Here is a 20,022-nt window from a genome sequence, read left to right on the forward strand (position 1 = left end):
AGGAACCACTGCAATAACAATTACAGAAACAATGAAGAACACTCAGGGACTAACTTTGTGATTCCCACAGCAAGTGCAGGATCGGGATGAGGCCGACTGAGGACTGATCAGCCAGTGAAGCCTCTTGGAGGATGTGGAAGGCAGCTTCTAAGATGGCTGCCAATGATCTCCACCTGAATGGCTTCAAGCCCTGTGTAATCCTCTCCTCTTAGGAGCATGCTGGACTTAGGAGCATCTGGACTCGCTTTTAAGAAACACTATGGCAGAAGTAATGAGAGGTCAATTCTGAGATAGAGTTATAAAAAGACTGTGGCTTCCATCTGGGGTGATCACTCTCAGGGAAGCCAGTGGCCATGTCCTAAGGCAGCCATTGGTGGGGGGGGGGGGGGACATCCACAAGAGTTCTTGCAAGGGGACCTTCTGAGGCCTGCTGGCCACCACGGGAGCAAGCTTGGAAGCAGACCTTCCCTGAGGTGAGCCATGAGAAGACTAGAGCCCTGACCACAGCCTGATGACACCTCGTGAGAGATCTTATGTCGCAAGCACCCGGCTAAGCTGGACCCAATTTCCTGACCACAGAAACTGTGTGAGGATAAATGTTTAAGCAGCTAAATTTTAGGGTGTTTGTTATATAGCAAAAGATCACTGATCTAGAGGAGAAACTTGGAGATCTGCAGTTCCTGACATTTCCAAGTTGGAGAAGAGGCAAAGTGGGCTGGAGACTCTGAGAATTCTTGGGCCAGGGGGTCCTGGGTCTTAGCTGGCTTGGATCTCATCATATTCCGGAGCCAGACAGAGCCTCGGGGGGCGGGGGCGGAATCTTCACATCTCTTTTTTCATTGATATAGCCCCAGGGTCTCGTCTTGTGTCTGGCATACGGTAGGGACTGAAGAAATAAATGCCAGTTGACGTAGGAATGACTACATGTTTGCAGTAAGTGTTGGTGACATTTTGAATCCCTCCAGGGTGAATGGGGGGGAAAGGTGGGGGTTCAAGCACAGATGCCACACAGGCCCTGGAAGAGCATAGTGACCAGAAGGTGTTTGTTTCCTCACCTAGGAAGGGAGGGCTGGTCCTGAGGCAGTTAGCACCATGTTATCGCTAACTTTGATCTTAGGGACTGAGACAGTCTTGCCCTGGGTGGCAGCTGTGATGCTCCCAGGAATCAGGAGCAAGAACTCTTTTGCACTTGCGGGTTTTGACATGAAGTACCACTCCCTCCACCCAGGAGGTGAGCCAGCTGGAGGAGTTTGTGGCAAGTGACCCGGGAGGCCTTTCCTCTTTGTGGAAACCCAGGTGCGTGGGCAGGCAGGTGCTGCAAATGTTGCGGCCCGTGATGCCAACTCAGCCTGCATTTCCTGTGCCCGAGCCTCTTCCATGCCCGGCACCACCACCCACCGAGGTCCCGGGGTGCCCCTTCACACACAGCCCAACCAAGCCAAAAGCATTCCTGTAAATATGTCTCGAGCAGGGGAGCCAGGCCCCAGTGAGCACCCTCCCCCGGGATATGCAAATGTCTTAATGTTCCTGCAAGGCGGTGATGCCACCACCCTGGCTCCTTTCCCTTATACGGTTTCCTGGAGATCATGCCGGTAAGAAACAGGAGAGGAACCTCTTTTGTCTTCACCCCTCTGAGAGGGAGCAAGAGGACAGCTCACCGAAGGTTAGGAGAAAGACATTAGCAGAGGGATCATCAGACCTTGGGGTTGTTACTTCCTCCCCCAAACGCAAAGGCCAGGAGCCTTCAGTTCAGTCTTCACTCTGCCTTTTCTCTTGAAAATTACATAACCAGCCAGGGAGAACAAAGACTTTCCGGGCTTCCCAACGACACCGACAGAGCACGGAGACAAATTCTGGCAGCCTCGCCCGGAGTGCCAAGCCCACGTCGGCGCAAAGCTGGGGAGGGGAGCAGTGTGGGTCCCTGCGTGTGACCTGTGGGTGCTGGTCGCCACTGGCTGCACAGGCTGGACCTGTCCAGGCTTGAGGCTGTGAGTCTGACTGCAGGATGGGTCACGAGTGTGTGTGGGTCGCTGTTTAATCCTGATTTTAGACGACTCCGACACTTGAACTTTGTAGATTCAAGGGGAAATTTCTTATCTGTTCTTTTTTTTTTTTTTTTTAAGGAAAGAAACCTGGGACAGCTGAAGACGTCTTTCAAAATCGAAATCAGGACACTTCTAACATCCGTGGCGAAATACGGTGAGGCCCCATTTGGGGCTTGCTTTGTTTGGACTGTTCTGAAGGGCAGAGATCCCAGCCAGGGGCTAAGCTTCTCAAAAGTAGAGTCTGCATCTTTAATTTCTTCTGCATTTGACTTAGCACCCACTGCACGGGGCCCGCAGGCCACTGTGCCTTCCCTGAATCTGGAGATCGCTCTCTGTGAGGCAAGATTTAATAAGCTGTTGTGGGAAAGCACAAAGTTGCTGGAGCTCATTGTTCAGACCCCACGTGCCCTACCATCCATGGGACTACTTACTCCCTACCTGCAGGGTCAGCCTATGGCAGGGATGTTGAAAGATCCCTGGTCTGTAGCTAAAGGACACAGCATTAAGTTATGTTGCTTTTAGACCAGAAATGGAAAATATGGAAATATATCTCATATATTACTATCAACGCATTTTGCACCTATGGCAGATGTTGGTAATCAGTGACCACCTCCTCTGTCCTGATGAGCCAGGAAAACCAGCATCCCCGAGAGCCTCTGCTAATGGCCTGGAGCTGACCTTCAGAGCAGAGCCTATATGCATCCACAGCATGGCTCTCTCTGACCTCACACTGCCATTGCTTGACCTTGGTCCCGGTCCTCTTCCCCTGGCTAATTCTTACTCATCTTTTGGGTCTAAGCTTAAATGCCCCTTCAGCCAGGAAGCCTTCCCTGATGCTCTTCTCCTTCCCCAGACTAGCTTACCTGTCAGGCTGTGTCCCCTTGTGCCCTCTTCATGTCACTTTTCTCCCTTTCTGTTTCTGCTTTAATTGCGTGTCTTCCGTGTTTGACTGGAAGCTTGGTGAGGGCAGGGTCTCCATCCTCTACATCACTACAGTCCCAGTGCCTAACTCCTAACCTACTCAATAACTTCTCCAGAGAAGTCTCATACTCTAGACCAGCGTTTATAAATTCAGATTTGTAATACTCACTTCCTTCCTCCCCATGAGAGACGCTAAACAGACATGAGAATTTCACAAGTCTTGTCCAATTCGAATCCTGCATTCAGTCCCTTTACATTTTGACTTCGCTTCCCAAGAGGGAAGGGTTTTTGACTTCGCTTCCCAAGCCCCACTTCTGACCCAGTCACGTGGCCCAATAGCCAACGAATGTGTGCACTCAGCTACCTCCTACTATTCCCAGGGAGGCTAATCATTTACAGGGCTTGTGCTCAGAGGTACAAAGAAATCATTTGCAGAGCAGAAAAGAGTTCCCTCTCCTAGCGATTGCTTCTCCCTGTTCATAAGGGACAGAAGTGGTGTTTTGACAACTCAGGTGACAACAGTAATCCCTGGACCACATGGGGCTGTCACAGCTGAGAAGGAACGTCATGGGCTGGGGGCCAGGAAACTTGAGTTCTAGTCCCACGGCTGCCTGGGAGCAAACCAGGAGGAGTTTCAAATCTGTGAGGTGGGAATAACCACACTGCCCCACTTCCTCATGGGGATAAGAGCAAACGAGGCTGGTGATACAAACACACTTTCGGAAGCAGAAAGCACAAATTAGACGTAAGTCACGACCATAACCCACGTACACTAAAATAAGCAACTTCCATAGTGACCTTAGCTGGGTTCGGAGGGGGAGGGGTCAGAGACGTTGCCTTTTCTCATCCTTTGGGCTTGTACCTCCATTCTTCCAACAGTGAGTGCCCTCCATGCGGGAAGAGATATTAACCCACTAGCTTTTGCATGTGCATTTTAAGTCTTTTTAAAGTTTTTATTGATATTGAGAGAGAGAGACAGAGGGAGAGAGAGAACGAGAGAGGGAAACAGAGAGAGAGAGGGAGAGAGAGAATCCCAAGCAGGCTCCATGCTGTCAGTGCAGAGCCCAACACGGGGCTCGATCTTATAAACCATGAGATCATGACCCGAACCGAGATCAAGAGCCGGACACTTAACCAACTGAGCCACGCAGGTGCCCCACGTATGTTTTAAGTCTTGTTTGTTGATGTTGTTGCTATTGTTGTTTTGCGAGGGGCAGGCAGGGGGGAACTTTAGAACTAAATTATCCCTATCTTCTCTTATGAACCAGCATACACTGCAACATCCATCCCAGAACGAAGTGTCTAGCAATGAATCTACGATGAATCGCATAAATGGACTGAATATATGCGTCCCCCAAGCCCCCCTGCCAATCCGTATGTTGAAATCCTCATTCCCAATGTAATGGTATTAGGAGGGGGGACCTTGAGGAGGTGATTGTATCATGAGCATGGTGCCCTCATGAATTGTATTAGTGCCCTTATAAAAAGAGACCTCAGAGAGCTCTCTTGTCCCTTCTGCCATGTGAGGACACGATGAGAAGTTGGTGGTCTGCAACTCTGAAGAGAGTCCTTATCAGACACCATGCTGGCACCCTGATCTTGGACTACTAGCCTCTAGAACCATGAGAAATCAATTTCTGTTCTTTATAAGCCACCCAGTCTATGGTACAGCCGCCTGAACTAAGACACTCACCAAGTGGCTCACCAAGTCCATTATGGCAACGCCGTTCACTCTATTCTAACTTACTGAAGTCTGTTGCCATGTGCTCACCGCCCTCTCTTCTGCTCTCCTTGTGAATACTTCCTTCACTGAAAGGTGATCAGACCCTCAGAGTCAGAACCACATGCCACAGAAATCCCATTGTAGGAAGAGGACCTACCGGAGAGCAAACATGTGCTATTGGGTGCTTGCTCTAGGAGGGACGCCAGGGAGTGTCACTAGTCACTGAGGAACAGTGAGTCCCCCGCAAGCCTGTAAAGGATTCCACACCCACAAAAGCCTCTCGTGTCTTGATGGTCGGGGCCCCATGGGAGGCCATCAAACCCCATTGGACATGGAAAGGGGAGATAATGTAGTGATCAGCCTTCAAATTATGAGCTCCCTGGAGGAGAAGGCAGATGGCTCCACTGTCTGGAAGAGCAGGAAGGGTGGAAAAGAAAGCAATAGAGGCAACAGACGAGGAGGAAGCACAGAGGTGGGCAGGGGACCAAGGAACCCCCCCCCTCACCTGGCATTCTTAAATAAAAAAGGCAAAGAACAGGAGCCCTGATGGTGACACTGGGTTTCCCACCAACTGATGGTGACAGCTGTTAGCTAGTCTGGACTTCATGTGAGAAAGGTGACCATCCTTGACTTAGAGTGTAGATCAGTGCCAGGTTGGTCCACACAAATTGCAGTGGGAACCAATGCTCCCACCCCTGCCGGATGAGGAAACTGAGGCCAAGAAAAGGGAAATGACTCTTCCAAGGTCAGTCTGAGAGGCAGGAACCAGGCATTGTAGAGTGCCCAGGCTGCAGGTTTGAGGAGCAGGTCCTTCCAGGCATTTCTTGGGCCTCAGGATGACCTTGTGGAGGATTTCTGGACCTCCCTCCCTCAAATGAGGAAGGGGATCCTGACCCAGCTGGCAAAGAGCTATGCGTGGCGAGGAATGGCGAGCTGTGAATGGCGAGGAATGGCGAGGAATGGCGAGCCTTCGTTGGGGGAGCAGGGTTGAGGAGGAGGAACTGGGGAGAGAGACAGAGAAGGAGGTCAGGGAGGAGGAATGAAGAGAGAGCAAGGGGAGGAAAGGGAAGAGAGAGGGAGCCCATCTCCACTCCCAGACACGGCTGCCTGCCTGCCTTCCTCGTGGCTGCGGTTAGCGTGTGGCACACAGACACCCTCACTGCCTGGGAGCCTTGGACACATCGATAAAGTCCTCAGTGCAGAATAGGCAGCAACCTGGACAACAGCAGCAGCATGACCAACACAACACAGCGCATTGGCTGGACAAACGTAATCCTGGTCGGCAGCCAAGAGTTCCACAGTGCTCCCAGGTACAGGCCGTCCTGGGGCGGGAACTGGATTTTACCTGCACGGTGTAGTCAGCTGGAAACCCGGATCAGGGCTGGCATCGCAGCTGACGCAGCACGAGTGCGTGGTCAGCGATGGGCTGGACGGTGACGCAGCAAAGCATTCCTTTGCTTCTCCCTTCCCCTGCCACACGCCAGACAAATGAGGTTTAGGATTCACTGGGTTTTAAAAAGAAATAGCACAAAACAGGCTCTGTCTTCTTGCTGTCGTGTGCCGGGAACGAGAGGGCAGTCAATGGGTCTGGGCAGGGGGGCTGCCTGGAGAGGGTCTCAGCCCCCACCTGGCTTATAAGTAGACCCAGCCTCCAAGCCACCTTCTAGGAGGAAGGCCACTCAATACATATTGCCTTCATCCCAGTGTTGAGGGCCAAGGCAAACTGGGGCTCAATGGAGACGTAAGGCAGTTGACTGGATATTCATCGTGGGCAGAGCTGCTCTCTGGAACCTGAAGGAAAAGGTAAAGTCTAGCTCGTAAGGAGAGGTGGCGGGACCCAGGCAACGTAGGCCGGAGAAGCTGTCTCACTCAGTCCCTCTCACCTGGAGCAAACTCAGCGAGGCTACTGCTCACCGAGGGTGGTGGGAGGGACACAACCCCTACCTTCCTTCCAGTGAGAACCTTCTGGATGGGAAGAAGGTTGCTTTTAAAGCAAAGCTTTATTTTACCAATGACAAAATCATCTTCTTTTTTTCAACTAGCCATGTAAACTGGTTTTAGTCCTGGATCTGTTTCCACCGCCTAAATTGCAAGTTAGAACCCCCAATGGAGGCAGACTAGGAATCTGCTCAAGAGGCCTGGCCTCAGCAAGCCTGCAGAGAAATACAATTCGGGATCTCATCAGGATTGAGTCAAGTGATCCTGCACGAGTCCTGGTCGTCCGGAACCAAAGTGGAGGGTCTCAGGCCAATGCCTAGCCCCCTGCCCCGACACCCTACCCTCTGCATAGTTTTATAAGGCAAGCATACTTCTTTGAAACAAAACTAAAAGCAGAAAAGGCTGACTTTGATAGTGATCTCTTTGACTAGTGGATCGATGTGTTCTGTCTCTCTCTGACACAACTGAGGAAAGGGACACAGTGCCAGCTTCAACGCCGAGCTCACCCAGGCTCGGAGGACCAAAGATCTGCTCTGATTTCTTCTGCTGAGCTATTGGAGACAGTGGTTGGGACTATGGCCTGGAAACCCCCCCCCCCCCCCCGGCCTGTGTTCAGGATGCTCTCTCAACCTGGATGTGCTCCTTCTCTTTCCACCCACTTCCAAGGCTCCGTGGGGAGGCCACCTCCCGGGAGAAGCGCAGTGAGGGCCGTGACTGGGTGAAGGTGATGATAAGGGAGGGAAGTAAGACCGTGCCTGAGAAATATTACTATCTGCCCCCCTTTCTTCATCTGCACAGCCTTAGTGTAGGTTCTGGATGTCCCGATGTGTTAACAGCCTGCACCCTGCCGTCTCTAGCTGTGGCCCCCGCCCCCCCAGTGAGGGCAGGGCGCGAGGACCTTTCCCTAGGGTTTCCCTGCGGGCGGAGAACACCGCGGCCCCCCTCAAGGAGCACGCTCGGAGCCAACAAATGACGGAAGATCCCGCAGCTCCCAGATGCTCTCCCGGCCACTTCCTGTACCCCTCCAATCCATCCTCCTTCTGCTTCCAATATTTCTAAAATACATCTGATCGTTTCCATCTCCTGATTAAAAAAAAAAATCTTTTTAACAGCTCTCCACTGCCCAGAGATTAAACCCAAGCACCGGGCACAGCTTCCCATCAGACCCGTATCTGCTTTCCCACTTCTGGCCAGCTGCTCTCCAGGAACTGTACCCCACAACTGCGGATTGGGGTGATCATCCCTGAGTCACCTCAGCCCAGGCAGGTGCGGCCCTGTCTGCTGATGACACGATCCTCATTGCGTTCCTAGAACAACCCTACCCAAGCCCAAATGTCACCTGCCACCTTTGAGGTGAACTTTTCCTTCTCTGAGCTCATAAAGCACAATGCATACGCTTCCATGAATCCTGTGCAGCCTCCTTCCTACTGGACGGGAGTCCCATGTGCAAAAGCACCGTGGCTGGGTCTGCCTTATGCACTGCCCCCCCCACCCCGCACACCCTTCAGTGTCTGACCTGCAGCAGGTGCTAAGCAAACAGGTGATGGCTCAATGAATAGATGGGAGCGGGAAGGGGGCTAGGGGCTCAAGAGTGGAAAATACAAGAGGTGCCTGGCAGAAGTGACCCCTACATGCACATGCCCCCAGAGTGTGACCTGCGGGCGCAAACATGGTCAGCTGCCCAGGACACGAGCAGCGCGTTCATATGGAATGACACAAACTCTGGAGACAGGCTACCATGAGGCAGCACCCTGGATCCACGGCAAAGGTGCAGAGGCAGGAGGTCAGGGCAGCTGAGCAGAGGTGTGCAGACAGAGAGGAGATTTAGTGGGAGTGTTGGAGAGCGTCCAGCACAACTGACAGAAAGTGGGACCAGAGAAGGGATTTTCCGGCAGAATCCTGGCACGCGCATGTTCCCTCGGGGCACCACCGAAGGCAGGGTGTCGGAAACAAGGTGGGAACAGCCTAGCTTCAGCAAAAATAAACCCAGAGAGTGATGGCGCGTCATTCCCCCCGGGTGTTCAGCCCCTTTTCTTCTTTTCCCAGCTTCCAGATCATCACTGACAAACTCAGGATGCGAAACGCGGATTGTTTATGAGACTGGGTGCAGGATGCCTCCTCAGGCTCACTGGCCTACCGCCCTGCTTTAAGAATGGCCACACCGAAAGATCGCACCGCTGAGACGTCTCCTTAGGAACTATTTTGCCTGGTCTCTTCTGGAAGCCTCAGCTGCTGCACACAGCTCTTTCACTGTTTGGTTGCCCCGTGGATAGCAATAAAATCAAGATGAAAACTCATTTGCAAACCAACTTTCCACTGTCCAAAGCATTTGCATGTAGTAGCGTTTAATATTTAATACTTTCATGTAATATTTATTGAGCCTTGCTACGTACCAGGCAGAGGGGCCCCAGGGGCCCCATGCAACTCACAGTCCAGGGGCGGAGGGGCGGCTGTGACACAAATAATGGCACAAAGAGTGCCTGTGTATGATCATAACTGTGATAAATGTATGACGGGAAAGTACAGGATGCTATGAGCCAGGGTGCCGAGGAGACAATTACTTTGGGGAAAAGTTACTTTGGGGAAGTGATGTTTAAATTGAGACTTGCAGGGTGAGTAGAAGCTACCCAGGAGGCGAAGTGGGGAGATGGAGAGAACTTCGGGTGCTGTCAGAGCCTTGAAGAGCCTTGAGAAGCCTGATGTTGGAAGAGAAGAGATGGGCGGGAGGCTGGGTCTGCTGGCCCGCAGGAGACATGGAGGGAGAGGAGGCTGGGGTGGAAGTTGAGGCTGGATTGGGAAGACCTGTTTCATTCCCTTCTCCAAGAGCTTGAGCAGGAAGTGCCGTCCTCACTTGTGCAACACGGAGGAAGGTGCTCCAGATCTGAAGCATCTCCTGGTCTGAAGCAGCTGGACGTCTCCAGAGAGAGGTCCCCTCTGACACCCCACGCACAGACCTGTGGCTCGTGTTCTACCTCGGCTGTGCTCCAAGCTCGGCTGGGCTTGGGCCTCAGTGACGTGGCCCACGCTGCTCCATCCCACGCTCCCAGTGGGACCCTCACTCTGGCCAGCCAGCTCCAGGTGTCCTCCCAGGTGCAGAGCAAGTCAAGTCACTCTAACATCAGCCCACGGCCAAGGGTAAATCATCCTTGTAACCTCTCATCAAGTTGTTACGAAGAGCCTCACGGAATCTGTCAGAAACTCCCAGGAAGAGGCAGTCTCCCACCCAGGGAGGCTTTAGGGACGGCCTTAGGCTCGGTTGGGGACTGAGACGTCTGGGAGGGGACTATAAGGGGCAGCAGAGTGGAGATGGATGATCTGGCTGATGAAGAGAGTTCTCTGGGCTCACATCTGACCCTTGCCATGTACAGATTATGTGAACTTGAGCCTCAGTTTTCTCATCTGTTTTATTTAAAAATTTGTTTATGGGGCGCCTGGGTGGCGCAGTCGGTTAAGCGTCCGACTTCAGCCAGGTCACGATCTCGCGGTCCGTGAGTTCGAGCCCCGCGTCGGGCTCTGGGCTGATGGCTCAGAGCCTGGACCCAGTTTCCGATTCTGTGTCTCCCTCTCTCTCTGCCCCTCCCCCGTTCATGCTCTGTCTCTCTCTGTCGCAAAAATAAAATAAACGTTGAAAAAAAAATTTTTTTTTAATTTGTTTAATGTTCATTTATTTTAAGAGAGAGAGGGACAGCTAGTGGAGGAGGGGCAGAGAGAAAGGGGGAGAGAGATTCCCAAGCAGGCTCTGCGCTGGAACCCATGAACCGTGAGATCATGACCTGAGCCAAAATCAAGAGTTTGACGTTTAACCGACTGAGCCACCCAGGTGCCCCAGTTTCGTCATCCGTTAACCAGAACATGAACACCTCCCATATTGATCCCGTGGGGTTTTTGAGAGAATTAAAACCACTAGCCATGATGGTAGTATGGCAGGTAAAACTATCACACAGTAGATTGCTGAAATAATATCACACAGATGTCACCGCTTCCCTAAATAATAGCAACACTAAGTACAACCACCCTAAATAATAACAACACTCCATGATAACAACAGATGACAATGTACTTTATGTCATCTAACTTCACAGTGATATTCCTAGCAACATATCGTGGGGGCACATCTTACAAGCCAGGGACGGAACACAGCCAGGAGGAGGAACCTGGCCAAGTGTGCCCAGCGGGATATGGCATAGCTGGGCTTCAAACCCCAGCAATGTGTCTCCACACTCCATGCTCTTACCGTTATGCCATGCTGTCTGAGTGAATGAAATGCCCTGGACGCTTGCTGTGGGCTGTCCCAGCAATCAGACTATGGGGCTGGGGTGCCAAGTGACACCACTCAACTGCCATTAGCTTGCCCTGTGCCCCTTGACAAGGGATTGCCTTTGTCCTCCTTCTGTCTCCTTGTGGGACCCGAGACAGCAATCAGAAAACCCACAAGAGATAACTGGTTGCCGCTGCTCCTACCCAATGTCTCTATGTAGTGTTTAATAATCACACAAGAGCAAGACCCTGTGTGGATTCTCCTGGCTCATCTCTCCTCCCACTCCAACACAGCAAAGCCTCTCTGCCCACCCAAAGCCTGTGGTGCTCCGCCACATTCTAGGGCCATTTTGGATGGGCATTCATCCTTGGTCTTTAATCCCATAGCTTTCAATGTTCAGCAAAAAGCTCTCTCACCTTCCAGCTTTTTGTTTTTTTGCCATATCCTACCTTCCATCATTCCTCCCTCCCACTCTTTCTTAGCCACCCCCTTTATTCCTTTCTCTCCCACCATCCCCAACTTCCCCCAGAAGTTCTCTAATCCACACCCATCCCTTATTCTCCTCTGCAACTCTGAATAATATTCCCTCAGAATGGCCACTTCGGAGTTTAGAAAAGAGGACAGGGGTGCCAGTGGGTGGCGAGATGGGGGAACAGCCCATCTTAGGCAAAGGGTGAAGGAACATCTATCTGGGCGGTTCCAAGGCGACTTTCTGTTCCTTTTCTTTCTCTGCAGTGTCCTCTCTACTTTTCAGACATGCATCCTCTTCCGTGTTAGTGCCTATACAAGGACTTGCGCCCAGCCAGGTTCCTTTTCCCAGAGAATCTGTGAGTTAAGTTTGTCTCTAAGCATGGAATACAAGCTCAAGCCCTGATTGGGAAAGGTTGGGCACCACGCCGGCTCTTTGAGGGGAAGAGTTCCTGGCACCTTAAAAATGACATCATGGAGGTCATTTCCTGGGCTGCTGAGAAAAAGGACAAGAGATCGTCAAGGGGCCCTTCTGAGGAGCGTGGTAAAAGATAATGTAACTAAAGCAGCACCTGTCCCCCAAAGCGCTGCAGTCTGTTCTCCCAGAGTCATTCGCTTGCATGACTGAACAAGTTTGGGGCCCTCTGGATACCAGTGATGTGACTTTGTTCCCAGCCATCTAGTTGATCCTGGGCGCTGAGCGGTTCCAATCTGGTGATTACCTTCCCTTCTCCGACCCCATCAATCCCCCACCAGACCAGCTGACAGAAGCTCTCCCTCTTCTCCCTTCACCTCCCCAGGTGGGATTTACAGACGGAGGGTTATCAAGGGAACCAAATGTGGACATAGTTTTACACTATCATATTCTGCCCTTCCCCCCACCCAAACGGAAAGTTATCTAACCAAGGTCTCCTATCCACTGCAGAAATCCCAAAGCTTCTGGCTCTCAAGTCCTGCTGGAGGCAGCTGCAGGGGGCGGGGGAGGGGGGCGCAACTCAGACGTGGTACAAGAAGGTGTGGACCAAGCGGAGATTCACCTCCCCTCCCATTGAGATGGCATTAAAATGATGGTAAAGGGGTCTTTAAATCAACAGAAACCCATAATCATGAAGAGAACAGGAAGGTAACAACTGGAAGATATTTCTGAAAGCTTGAGAATTTGGAAGTCTCAGCCCAGAAAGCACAGTGAGGCTCCAGGAGAAACCTGGAGGGGCCCCAGGCTGAAGTCAAGGAGCAGGTGGGAGGGGCCTAAACTGTGGAATTACTTGAAAGTTTGCATATCAAATGGGAACACCCTTACCATCACCCAACCTCTGCATTTAGAAAAGCAGGCAGTTCCTGCCTCCCTCCCCTTCCCATCTTTTATTTTTTTATTTGATTTTTACATTTTTAAAAAAGTTTACTTATTTTTGAGAGAGAGAGAGAGAGAGAGAGAGAGAGAGAGAGAGAGAGGATCCGAGCTGTTAGCACAGAGCCTGACGTGGGGTTCGAACTCACGGACCACGAGAACATGACCTGAGCCGAAGTTGGATGCTTAACCCACTGAGCCAACCAGGTGCCCCTTGTTCTCTTCTTTAAACCCCAGTGTTTAAACCCTCAAGCCTTTCCTTAAGCCCCAGGTTCTGAGGGGACATTGTTGAGTTGCAATGGAGAATGAGGGATGTGGTGAGTTACTGAGGATTTTTGGCGGGGGGGGGATTTGGTTTGCTTTTACAAAACAGTAATGTAAATGCTATTTACTAGGTTCAACTTTTAGAGTCTATAAGTAAACTTTTGTCACAAACAAAACATAGATATCATCAACTTGGACACGTAAAAGAAAAGATTAAGTTAGAAAAGTTGCTGGGGAGGTGGAAGGAGAGAAGGAAGGAAGGAGAAGAGAGTATTCTCATCCTGGGTGGAGAGATCCTGCTGAAAGCCAATGGAAAGAGGAAGGCAAGGTAATGAATATAAGCACTTGAAGTTGAAGGATAATAAATATAAGCTTTTTTAAATATGATGATTATTATCAAAATCAAATAAAGATACTGACCACAACGCTTCTTTCTCGTGAGGAAGGTATTAAGGGTTCACCAAAAAAAAAAATATATATATATAATATCAGATTGTTTAATGGGCAGGCAAGCCAATTTGCCCGCTCTATTTACATTATTCCTTTCTTATTCTTTTTTTCTTAAATGACAGCAACAAAATGAGCCACAAAAATAACGACAAACCATCAAAAGAACGGGTAAAGTATATTATTACTTGGAGATACAGAACTAATCAACATGACAACTAAAAAGACAAAGGTCGGGGTCAGGAATGAGACAGAGGATGACAACTTTTCATTGTGTCTTTTCTGCACTTTTTTTTTTTTTTTAAACCATAGCTTGCATTGATTAAAAGTTGAAAGACCAAGGAGTCGTCTACTTGTTTGCAGCCCCAGGGTCGCCAGGGCAAAGGACGCTCCAGAGATGGGTGGCTATCTCTGACAAGATGCTGGGAAGGACCTAGTTCAGGTCCTGCTGACAGCGGCCTGGGGACCGGCTTCAGAGAGCCTCCGCCCCTGGTCAGCGACTGGGCTTTTCCCCTGCTGCCCACCTCCTCCACATCCTCACCTCCTTCAGGTGCCCTTCCCATTCTAACCCACTGATGTTTAAACTCAGCTACACGTTAAAAGCACTTTAAAGTCCCAATGTCTTAAGAGAATAAGATAAGCCACACACCGGGAGAAAATACTTGCAAAAGACATACTGATAAATGACCCGATTAAAACATGGGCCAAAGACATTAACAGACACCTCATCAAAGAAGATTCACAGACGGCAAATGAGCATATGGAAAGATGTTCACGTCATATGTCATTAGGCAAATACAAATGAAAACAACCACTATACACTTATTAAAATGGCCAAAATCTGGAACACTGACAACACCAAATGCCGGCGAGGGTGTGCGGCAACAAGAACGCTCATTAGCTGCTGGTGGAAACGCATAATGGTACAGCCACTTGGGAAGATGGTTTGGTAGTTTATGACAAGACCAAACATATCCTTATCATGTGATCCAGCCATCTTGCTTCCTGGAATTTACCCAAAGGAGTTGAAAACTTACAGCCACACAAAAACCTGCACACGGATGTTTCCAACAGCTTATCTGGAACTGCCAAAACTTGGGAGGCAACCAAGGTGTCCTTCAGTAAGTAAGTGCATCAGTGAACTGTGGTCCATCCACACAGCAGAATATTATTCAGCACTAAAAAAGGAATGAGCAGACACCCCCTCTCCCAAGGCAAAGGGGAGCCATCAAGAGCATGATAGCACACAAGCCCCTCCAGTCTCACTGTGAAGGCTCAAGCTTGAGGCTGACTGGTTACCAACAACCCCTGGCAGAGTATCAATCAAGGAGAGGCCACTGGGGTTTTGAGTACTGTACATTGAACCCATTACAACATTCTATGCCACGTTAGATCACACACCCAGCATCATCTGACTCCCGAAAATGAAAAAAGGTAATCAAATGAGGGGCGTTTGTTCTTTCCAGGGACGCCAGCCTTAAAAAAGGAATTCTACTTAATGCTTCACTGATTTATATTTTCAGGGTGAAGCTGCTCCCGAAAAAAACTTCCTGATAATCCTGGCTACTTGAGTTTTGGCAATTTCCTGAAGCTTTTCTTCACTAAATGTGCTGGGTGGTTGTTTTACAAAATCAGATAAAGGGAAGAAGGCAAAATGCATAAAACCAGCAAAGTTTTTCTAAACCAAATCTGGAGTCATTCTTAGTAATTTAATTTAGAATGATCAATCGAGCAATCACCCGAAACTTATTCCCTAAAGTCCCCTGGGGTAGAAGTCTTCGGCTCTGGTGCGCAGGCTGGCCTTTACAGTCCTCTTCCCAAATACACAATAGTGTGTTTCAGCTGACAACCACACAGCAGCCAGACAGTGGGAAAAGTAATCAGCAAATTCATTAATTAGGATACTGCTTACATTTCTTCTATAATGGTTTTATTATTGTTTTATTATTTTCATTCTCTGCCTTTTTTTTAATGTTTATTTATTTTTGAGGGAGAGACACAGAGCATGAGCGGGGCAGGGGCAGAGAGAGATGGAAACACAGAATCTGAAGCAGATTCCAGGCTCTAAGCTGTCAGCACAGAGACCAAAGTGGGGCTCGAACTCACAGACCGCGAGATCATGACCTGAGCTGAAGTCGGACCCTTAACCTACTAAGCCTCTCAGGCGCCCCATCCTCTCTGCCTTTTATTAAAATCACTGGTGGTTATTAGCATAAACTATTATGTTTGGAGGGTGTCACAAATATATTTTGTTCTACATGCAAAAGTGTTATTTATATAGAATATCAAGTCTGAAGGGTTCTCAAAGGTAGTGTTGCGGAATATGTTAAAAAAAAATCTTACAGGAAACCAAATGCACACCATGGAGAACTACTAATAATTATTGAACACTTACAACAAGACAGACACAGGGCTTTGCTATTTAATTCACTCCCTTTTTAGTAAAATTCTAACCATTTCATTATAAAGACAATCAATGAGAAAACAGAACCTGATTATTAGATAATATTTATGCAGTTTACTTCTAAATTTTATTTCTATATTATTGAAAGAATCCTGAGTCACAGAGATAAGTGATCGCAAATGTGTAACAGCTTTTTTTTTAATAGTTCATATTGACAATCTCAAGTTATTTTTTTTTTAATTTTTTTTTCAACGTTTATTTTTGGGACAGAGAGAGACAGAGCATGAACGGGGGAGGGGCAGAGAGAGAGGGAGACACAGAATCGGAAACAGGCTCCAGGCTCTGAGCCATCAGCCCAGAGCCCGACGTGGGGCTCGAACTCCCGGACCGCGAGATCGTGACCTGGCTGAAGTCGGACGCTTAACTGACTGCGCCACCCAGGCGCCCCTCAAGTTATTTTTAAGTCAGAAGAAGATGCCAGAATAAACTTTGAGATGAGCTAAAAATAGAAATAAGATAACACACTGAGGGTTTCAATATGTTAAAATTTGAGACACAACCCATTTGAGTGTGAGGTTTTTTTTTTGTTGTTATAATTCTTTTTAAAAATTAAAAAAAATTTTTTTAATGTTTATTTATTTTTGAGATAGAGACAGAGCATGAGGAGGGCGGGGCAGAGAGAGAGAGAGACATAGAATCCGAAGCAGGCTCCAGGCTCTGAGCTGTCAGCACAGAGACTAGCGTGGGGCTGGGACCCATGACCCACGAGATCATGACCTGACCTGAAGTCGGACGCTCAACCGACTGAGCCACCCAGGCGCCCCTGGTTATAATTCTTATAAGAATTTAAAAATATACTTTAAAATAAATTCAGGTCAAATATCTATGGAAGAGCAAAGCACCTTTCAAACACAACTGAAAAACTACAAATCTGTATGAACTTCCTTTTTCTTTGCAGATGAGGAAATCAAGGCCCCAAAAAGGTGGGGAGACTTATCCAAATTCCACACAGGGATTTAGGGACAGAGTGAGATTATGACCAGTTTCTCCTCATAATATGTCCCCGGCCACTTTTAAATTTTTTTTTTTTTCCAACGTTTATTTTTGGGACAGAGAGAGACAGAGCATGAACGGGGGAGGGGCAGAGAGAGAGGGAGACACAGAATCGGAAACAGGCTCCAGGCTCTGAGCCATCAGCCCAGAGCCTGACGCGGGGCTCGAACTCACGGACCGCGAGATCGTGACCTGGTGAAGTCGGACGCTTAACCGACTGCGCCACCCAGGCGCCCCAATGTCCCCGGCCACTTTTTATGTTCCGTGTTTCAGAGACAGAATGCTTTAAGGGGATTTTTTATGGAAAGTGGCCTCTCCAGGGTCTTTAGTGAACTAGTGAAAATATGGAGTCTGATTTTGCATATCACAAACTGACCTTCTCATTCAACCAACATTTTTTTTCCCCAGGTGGCAGTTCATACATATCATTCTCCTGAAATTGACAAATAATAATTTAGGACAATAGCAAAGTTAAAAACCACCACCACCGATTTATGAATTTGCAAATAATTTTTGTTTGCCACAGGACATTAGCCTTTTTCTTCTTCTTTATTTATTTTTTTGAGCCAGTGTGCCTGAGCAGGGAAGGGGCAGAGGGAGAGGGAGAGAGAGAGAGAGAGAGAGAGAGAGAGTCTTAAACAGGCTCCACACCCAGTGCGAGCCTCATATGGGACTCCATCTCACCAACGTGAGATCACGACCTGAACCAAATTCAAGAGTCGGACACTTAACCGCCTGAGCTACCCATGTGCCCCTTTTTTATATTTTTTAGATACATTCATAGAGGTTTGCTCCATCAGTCTGAATGTCGTCCCCTCTTCTCTGGATGTTTCGCCACTAACACATCAGTTATGTAATGTGCGTGCATGTGTGTGTGTGTTAAGGACAATGGAAGGGTTGAAAATAACCACAATTCCTGCTCCTATGGCAAGGTCATTCACGACTTTTCTGTAAACAAAAGGAAGAATGCTCTTCTGGGAACCAGAATCAATTGCGATTGGGGTATAAACCCAAGTTTCCTAGGTGTACACCCCAGGTGGCAAAGCATGGCCCCTGAATGGCCACACTGCTGGTGTGGACCCCAAGGGGTGTAAAAAAAAAACCATTTGGTCAACTCCCTTCAAAACATCCCCTTGCCACAGGAACTTTCCTATTCCCAGTGTGGTGGTTTGGGAGCACCTGCCCTCTCCTCTTACGCACGTGCATGCATAAAGATCAAGTATGTACGTGGATATATATAAATAATACTGGGCTGTGCCCACAGTTCCCAAGATGAATCATCTTTCTCTAACTCATTTCCAGAACAAAAGGTTCGTGACATATTTGAACTGCTTCTATTAGGAAGACAAAAGAATGTGAGGTGGCTAAAAATGCCAGACACTGACAGTAGTTCAGACTTCTGTTAGTTGATATTGGGGATGATTATTATTAACAGAGTGAGCTGTGTATATATCGCATACATTTCCCAAAATAGATACCCATTCTGCTGTTGGGAGGTTCCTAATGGGATACCCTACCAGGTGGGTTAATCAAGGGAAGGAACTCTCAACCATCTGGATGCCCAAATGGGAAGGACTAATTAGATTATGGTACATCTCCCAATGGGGGAGAAGGTGAGAAGGACATTTAAAGATACTGGGAAATGTGCATGATATAGCAGGAAGTGATAAAAGGTTACTAACGATGCCAAGTATGATCCCCTTTTTATCTCAAAATTGTATAGAAAAGATACTGAAAGGGTAATCTTTTAACATTTTGATGGTTATCTGCAAATGGTAGATTACAGACTTTTTTTTCTTACAATGTTCTGTGTTTTCTGTGAACCTAAATTAATAAAGGAACAGTGGTCTCACATTAAGATGACATCTTCTCCCCATTTCCCCCCAGCCTCCCTTAATAGAACACCATATTCTCAGAGCCCACTTATGAACGACGATGAATCAAGTTCTTTCGGGGTGCAAACTCCACACAGAAAAAGCAGATGCCAAATCCCTGTCTCAGGATTTAGCTAATTCGGCTCACGTGTAAAAGTGTCTGCTCTCCAGGTTCACTCTCATTTGCAACCATCAAGCTTGGCACCAGCCCTTAGGTAATGACTTTCGTTTCCTTGGGGCTGCTTACTCCTACCCATGGGCCAAGGCTGAGCTGTGTTTTCCTCCATTCCTCAGATATCTGGAGGGGCAAGGTCATTTCAGGTCTGGGCACCCGGGTACTCCCGTCTGATGCAGGAGGCAGCTGTCCTCTCCCACCCATCTGCCACCTCCATGACGCTCCCAGGGTGTGCCATGGGGGCCCCTGAGCAGTTTCCTCCTCTGCAGAGGTTGGCAGATAAGCAGTCCTGGCTCTGGCTGCTGGCCCTGTGGGTTACAAGCGAATTGTTTAGTGTCTCTGAGCCTCAGCTCCTCGTCCGAAGAACGGGGATCTTTTAAGCCTTCTCTCAAGGTTGGTATAAAGGTCAAAGACAGCATATGTGCGTAGTGCCCGACACTTAACAGGCACTCGGTCAACAGCGGCTGTGATAACTATTACGACGTTGCTACAGATTCTCGGTTCTTCTTTTCAGGACTTAATCTCTCTCTAAAAAGGCTCCTACGTTTCTTTTCCCGTTCACTCCGCCATGCTAGGGCAACTTCATTAACTCAGCAGCACTAAATTAATGCTTCCGTTCTCCTGGTTCCTCTCAGATAGCTCACCTCTAACCTCCCATGACTCTGGAAAGGTGGGCTCCCAGGAAGAAACACGAGGCCAGAATAAACCCAGGGTACAGCAGCAGTGTGCCTGTGCTGTCGTGTGCATGAGAAGTGCTGATGCTTCCACTGTTCCACTGCAAGGGGAAGGAGATGCCGCCTTACTTGGGGCAGAAGGATAAATTCCCATTTGAAAGGCAAGCTAACATCCCTGTTTAAAATAGATTATGCAAGTCTGAAGGATTGTGATTTATCATAATATTTTTCTAAGACTTCAAGGCCCCCAGTGTTAACTTGAGGACTATAAACCATGCCACAAGCTATCTAAAATGAGGGAGAGATTTTTTTTTTTTTCCACTCTAGAAATAGCTGCCAAACAGATTCCACCCAGTGCTCACTCTCCTGTTGCCAAGAGCACCACATCTCATCATTACCCAGGACTAACGAGATGGATATGAAGTCACAA

General features: G+C 48.6%; 1 protein-coding gene and 1 long non-coding RNA gene across 4 annotated transcripts in view; one reads left to right on the top strand and one right to left on the bottom strand.

The window, feature by feature from the left end:
• The window catches only part of MAPK4 (mitogen-activated protein kinase 4), a 152,274-nt gene that overhangs the window by 60,135 nt on the left and 72,117 nt on the right, over positions 1-20,022 (bottom strand). The gene's annotated exons all lie outside the window — the stretch shown is intronic.
• LOC121032927 (uncharacterized) lies at positions 1,344-8,932 on the top strand. 2 transcript variants are annotated; one of them, XR_005791600.1, is made up of 3 exons: positions 1,344-1,988; positions 2,124-2,199; positions 8,674-8,932. It is a non-coding gene; the product is annotated as an uncharacterized LOC121032927 (long non-coding RNA). The 2 variants fall into 2 exon arrangements; XR_005791601.1 differs by having other exon boundaries at positions 1,344-1,592.

This window comes from Herpailurus yagouaroundi, unplaced genomic scaffold (genome assembly GCF_014898765.1).
Source record: "Herpailurus yagouaroundi ecotype Mexico unplaced genomic scaffold, PumYag 142, whole genome shotgun sequence".
In the NCBI taxonomy this organism is placed as follows: Eukaryota; Metazoa; Chordata; class Mammalia; order Carnivora; family Felidae; genus Herpailurus; species Herpailurus yagouaroundi.